The sequence below is a fragment of the Marmota monax genome, unplaced genomic scaffold, assembly GCF_021218885.2.
Source record: "Marmota monax isolate L192 unplaced genomic scaffold, Marmota_monax_Labrador192_F-V1.1 WCK01_AAM20220418_F8-fsc00003, whole genome shotgun sequence".
Classification (NCBI taxonomy): domain Eukaryota; kingdom Metazoa; phylum Chordata; class Mammalia; order Rodentia; family Sciuridae; genus Marmota; species Marmota monax.
Window position 1 is genome coordinate 4,255,315 of NW_026694084.1, and position 6,925 is coordinate 4,262,239.

Below are 6,925 nucleotides of genomic sequence, written 5' to 3' on the forward strand. Positions count from 1 at the left end.
GAACATTAATAGACAAATGCAATGGTATTGACACAAAATACACACATGAGCTTCTCCTGTGAAAAAGGAAGCACCTCAAATCAAAGGGGGAAAGGGTGGGTTATTAAATAAGTCATGGTAGTAGATATAAAGAAAAAAATTGGGTCACTATCATAATTCTTATCCCTCCAAAAAAAAAAAAAGTTAAAAAACAGGTAAGATCATTCCTTTGGGTTTTTTTTGTTTGTTTTTGTGTTTGCTTTTGTTTGGTACCAGGGATTGAACCCAGGGGGTGCTTAACCACTAAGCAGGATCCCCAACTCTTTTTTATATTTTATTAAAGAAATGGAGTTGCTTAGTTGCTTAGTTCCTTGCTAAGTTGCTGAGCCTGGCTTTGAACTAGCAATCCTCCTACCTCTGCCTCCTGAGCTGCTAGGATTACAGGAGTGTGCCACCATGCCTGGCTCCTTTCTCTTTTTCTTTCTCTCTCTCCTCATTTTTTTTTTTTTTTTGGTTAAGGCCTTTCTAAAGATGACATAAAACACAGACATTATAAAGATGATGATATATTTGACTACGTAAACATATATTATAAAATGTCTACATAGAAAAGATTTCACAAACAAAACCAAACATGGAGAAAATTCATATTCTAGATCACAGGCAAAGGACTCATCTCCCTCAAATGACATGGTAGCTGACTTTCACATAGAGAAAGTGATGAAAATATGATAATGGAGTTTTTCCTCAAGTTTCATTGGCCAGATCAGGGACATATGCACTGTCCTGGGACAATTACTGGTGATGGAAGTGGTAACACCGAGCTTAAATTCATTTATCAAATGTACCACTTTGGACCAAGGATGGTGCTAGGCTCCTCTAGAAGAGGCTAGACATGAAGGAAAGGGGCTCCTCCAAAAGGAGGAATCAGGCCTTACCCTTCCCCGACTCTCCCGTGCATCAACAAGTTCTACTGGCCCTAAGTCTACCAATATGTCTGAAATCCACCCAATTTTCTCTGTCTTCACAATTATACTCATCTAAGTCACCAACAATTCTGTCTGGGGTCTCCAGCAATAAGTTCCTACATGGTCTCCCTGCTTTCAAGCTATTCTCCAAGCAAAAACCAGAGCTGTCTTTTTAAACCTAAGCTAGAGGGGCTGGGGATGTAGCTTAGTGGTGGAATACTTGCCCAGCATGCATGAGGCCTTGGGTTCAATCCCCAGCATTAAAAAAATAATATTAAATTAACTTTAAAAAATAAAATCTAGTAGATTATGTCAAACACTGCTTTAATTCTTTAATTTCTCCAATGGCTTCCCAATTTATTTAATATAAATGCCCCAAATCTCAACTGGTCCTACAGGGCCCCCATATCATTTGATTCTTGCTTACCTCACCAGGGTCTCATGGTCTATCCTTCTGTGTACTCAGCTCCAGGTACACAGCTTTTACTGTGTTCTTTGAGGGCTCTGAATCCTTTACTAACTCAAGATTTTTGTAAATGAAGTTCCCTTTTGTAGAATATTCTTCTTCCAATGCACTCTTTGCCTGGTAGGAAAATACAGAGATGAATCAGTTTCTGGAGAGGCCTTCCTGAGTGTAAATTCTGCCTCTGCCAATTACTAAGTGTGTACTGTTGGGTAAAAATTACTCACTCTTTCCATACTTTGTTTTAAAATGGAGATGATAACATTAGTATCGGTAGGGAGACAACTGTCCAGTTTGCCTGGGGCAAAAACTGAGGTTTCCTAAGCTGCACAACTTTCATGACCTTGGGATATCCATGCAACTCTAGATTGCTTATACCTAAATTGCTACTTGAGAGTCTATCTTGTTTAAATCAGTTATTTTGTATCTTTATTTAAACAGCTAAATTTATACTCTTCTGAATACAATAGCAGTTATGGCATTTTTTATTTATATGTTTATTTGTGATGACATTTTCTGTATTTTTTTTTTGTGTGTGTAGGCTAGGCAAGTAGGTGTTCTACCACAGCTAGATCCCCTGCCTCTTGTGATGATTTTTATTTGTTTAATGTCTTTATCTACCACCAGATATTATGCTCTTTGAGGAAGGATATGGGGATATTTCTATTTATTTATCCTGGCAATCTAGCACTTGGTCCAGTTTAGGCACATAGAAAACTCTCAATAAATTTATCTTATCTATTTATTTATTGTGGTACTGAGGCTTGAACCCAGGGGTGATCTACCACTGAGATACATCCCCAACCCTTTTAATTTTTTAATTTGAGACAGTTCTTGCTAAGTTGCTGAGGCTGGCTTTGAACTTGCAATCTTCCTACATTAGCCTCCCAAATTGCTGGGAATACAGGTATGTGCCACTGCACATACTTTTAAATGAATGGAATAACAGCATAAGGAAATGTTTATGACAATGTTAGGCCAAGTCAATATACAAAACAAGCAAAAAACCGATTCACAGGAAAAGGATGGAAGAAAATTTAAAAATATGAATAGTAATTGTTTGAATTACAGGTTTTAGCATGATGTTTTTCTAGATTTGCCTGTGTTTTCCAGATTTCATATATACACTTTTCCATGGAAAATATGTAATGAAATGAAATGAATGAAGAAGTTACTTGATCCCTGAGAGCCTTGGATTAGAGAGAATTCTTGTCCAGGAAGTTTAACCAGCTGTGGTCTGATGTAGATTCTCAGACCCTTTAGACACACAAGGTGTCATACGAAAGCTGAGGGCCAGCCTGCCAACTAACATAATCAATGGAGTTCACTTTTTTAACAAAAGGCCATGGTAAACACAAAGAGTAGAGTAAAAGTTGGAATAATAAGACATAACTAACATGCTATACGGCATAACTCACAATGTAGCAATCAACCAAAGAACAATCTTTATTGGGCTAAAACTTGGAAAGAAATGTTACTATGTTTCATTGACAACTACACAGATCCCTTATATCTTTATGGATAGAGTCATATACTTGAAGGGAACCCAGTGAGCAAATGACTCAGCAAAAGGCCAAGTTAACAAATTATGCTTCTGTGGTCATTTATGTTTACATTATTTTTTTTGGATAAGCACAGAGCTTCAGCCTTGGTTATAAATGAATAAAAGTGTATTCATATTTCAAAACAATAGTTTTGACACTAAGGAATTAGACAAAGGAAATAAATTCACATACTCACAATTATTTAATAAACCTGTAGCAGAGTTAGGTGTGGGAACACACACCTGTAATCCCACTGACTTGGGAGACTGAGGCTGGGGGGGGGGGGCGCAAGTTTGAGGCCAGCCTAGACAACTTAGCAAGACCATGTCTCAAAATAAAAACATAGAAAGGCTGGGGATGTGAATCCAGTGCCACAAAAACAAAACAGAACAAACCTGTAGTAGTAGTAGTACGTATAAGAAAAAAATCTCTCAAATTTTTGTAATACCAGATTTCAATTAATGTTAGTTGGCAATAATCTATTCTTCCTGGTATAATTTTAAAAGTTCTTAATTTTTTCCTCTATAGACATTAATTGGAAGCCTGCTGCTATAAGCCTGCTGACACATGGATGTCCACCAAAGGTCCATGTGTTGAGGGTTTGGTCATCAGCCTATGGCACTGCTGTGAAGCATTACACCCTTCAGCAGATGGGGCCTAATTAGAGGAAGGCATGCCTCTTCTTTGAAGGGGATATTCTTCTCTTTGCTTCTTGGATGGCTTGAAGTGAATATGCTTCTTTTACCATGTGCTTCTGCCATGATGTACTGTGTTGCCACACACCCAAAAGCAACAGGGCCAGGTGAACATGGACTGAACCCATGAGCCAAAATAAAATTATCCTCCTCTTTTTTTCCCCTGTGGTACTGGGGATTGAACCCAGGGGCGCTTTACCACTAAGATATTCCCAATGCTTTTTATTTTTTTGAGATAGTGTCCTGCTAAGTTGCCCAGGTTGACTTCAAACTTCTGACCCTCCTGCCTCAACCTCCTGAGTAGCTGGAATTACAGGTACGTACCAACACACCTGTCAAGTTTTCCTCCTTTTAGGTTGGTTTATTCTAGGTATTTGTTATGGAAACTGAAAGCTGAATAACAGATTTGCCTTCAGATTTAATATCTCTTTAGGTTCATAACATCTTTAGTATTCGTATCTGATGATGAGAAATGGTTGTATTTTTCAACATAGACTCTTTGGCCTAGACTAATTAGGAAATAAGTGAAACAGGTTCTTCAGAAATATGTGAAACTGGATAATAGAAGTACAATGGAATAGCTAAAGATAGCTGTTAATAATTTTTAAATGCTATGAAATTGTGACTTTCATACAGATATAAGATGAATGCATTACGTCAAACATTTCATTCAACTCATTAACTAATTAATGAGGGAACCAGTAAGATGTTACAACTAGTTCAAAGTAGTGCCCAAGGTACCAGACATACATAGGCAGTCAGGGATGCATAAATTAATCTGCTTAAACTGGTAAAACTGGTCAATAGTCATAGAATAATAATCAACTGAATTTCCATTGAGCACAGTTTGCATATTTAGGAGCAAGAATAATTTTTATTATGGTCACTATAACTTCCAAAACTGTAAAATATGGGTTCAATCCCCAGTACCACAAGAACAAACAAACAAACAATAACAACAAATAAACCTGTAAAATAGCTCAAAGAATGTACATATACCACAGAGGCAAATATGCTGGACTCTTGTCTAGTTTTCTATTGAAGAAAACCAACAACCTTTTTTCTTCATTTGAAAAGCCTTTCATAATGTTTTCCCTACATAGCTGATTTTTGATGAGTGCTTATTATGGGCTGGGTGCTTTCTCAGTTACTTTAGATGTGTTAATTTACTTAATTATCATAGTAATCTTGTGAGGTTGATTCTATCATTATTTCCATTTTATAGGTGAGAAAACTAAGGTACAAGAAAAGGCAGGTAATTCACCCAAGGTCATCAAGCAATAGGAGGTGGAGCCAGGATCTGAATCCAGGTACTTTTGTACCAGCTATGCTGCCATGGATGCAAAATTATTAAGTATATTGCATATCCAACCAAAAGTAATATTGTTTAAAAAAATTAGGTGGAGAATCTTCATGCATATATGTGAAGGAAAGGACCAGATAGATTATACTAGATAAAGAACAGGAAAGATGCAAAGATGATTCAGAGTGTTTCCACTGATTGTGAGAGGGGGGACACTGTTCAAATAAAGAGATGAGGAGGAAAGTTCGTTTGATTTGGTTTTCAGACATGTAGACTTTGAAGTAATAACAAGATGTCAAGATGGGGAAAAAAAAACAGGCAGGAGATCAAAATGAAAATGTGGATGGGTAATTTTTTTTTTTTTTTTTAGTGGAGTGGATTTAAATTGTAGTATTGAAAACTGTGGCATGTATCTATCAGAGCTAAAGGACAAGCTCAGAGAGAAGAGATGACATTATTGCAAAAAGGGCTGGAGCAGGGCTAATGTATAGGCCTAAGAGAGGCAATTTCAAAGAGGAAATCAAAAGCTAGGTGAAGGGGTTCTTAGGTCCAGGGAACAAGCTGCTGTCTTTGGTTTAAACAAACATTAAGCTACAGTCACAAATGCAAATGGGCATAATTGAGACTGACGGTAAATAGAGGCTACACCATAAAGGGACACATAGTAAAGGACACATAGTAAAGGTTGTCAAGTAGGAAAGGGCCATGATAAGATGCACATTTTAGAAAGAACCAGTCTGGCTGCAATTCAATACAGAACAGTTTGCATTGCAAATTGGAGCGGGGAGGAATCCCTGGGATCAAGGTATAGGCAGCTGGTGGTTTGGGTCAGATCAGTGATGGCAATTAACTAAAAATTAAGAGGTCTGAGGGTATGAATACCAAAGGAGGTCCATGTACCATGTGAACAAATATTTAAAAGTTATAAATAAAGCTAGGAAACTATAAAAATATACTTGATCTTTCTACCTCTATACACACATCTTCATAAGGACCTAAGGTATAAATTGAGAATTTTCGGACTTCTTGGAGTTAAATGTTGGACCTTGGGGGCCCAGGAAAGCAGACTGTGGCTTGTAGCCTGCCCCTCTTTTTTTTTTTTTTCCTCACCAAACACCAATTTAAAATAATACAGACATTTTGAATACTTGAACCATACCTGACCTTACCTTTAAGTGAACTGAGGCAAATCAGTTTCTATAATGTTCAAAGGACTGGCGTTGGGGATAAAGCAGGAAACAAAATGATGAAACCACCCTCAGGGAGTGCAGTGGAAGAGGCAATCAACAAGCAGGTGAGCTACAGGTAGTGGCTGACTGATGGTGATCATTAGTGTTTTTCTCCCTGAGGAAGGTGACCAGTTCCCAACCAGGGTATCGCTGCTCGAAACCTCTGGGAATGTGTGTGGTCTTCTGGAGGTCACCATACCCGGCCATTCGGGAATGGCAAACTTCTTTCTAGCAGTGTGCAGGACAGTCCCTCCCAGAAGGTGCTGCTGCTCCCAAAGTGCCAAGAGTGCACCGGTTTGCCAAACTCAGAAGATCAAGGGTCGTATGTTTTTTCTCATATATGGAGAGAGGGAAAAGGAAAAGTAAGGTGTGGGGGTGGTGAGAATCTCAATAAAATCCAAGGGAGATCAGAAAAGGAAAGAGACCACGGGTGGCCGGAGGGGAGTGCTGCGGAGTGATATTGGCCAAATTATATTGTTACATTGTGTGCACTCAAGAATATATAACAACAAACCCCATCATTATGTACAACTATAGTGCACCAATAAAAAATGTGGAAAGACAAAAAAAAAAAAAAAAAAGAGCTCCCCTGTTGAGAACAGGGTAAGGCAGCTCCTTTAAGAAGAAGGCATCCTTCACAACTCAGGTGAGGCGGGGAGGAATACGGGGGTTCCCTGGATGGATGTGGGAGGGGTAGCCCGGAGGAATCGGCCGGACTTGGGCTGGGCTTTCCCGGAATCTGCG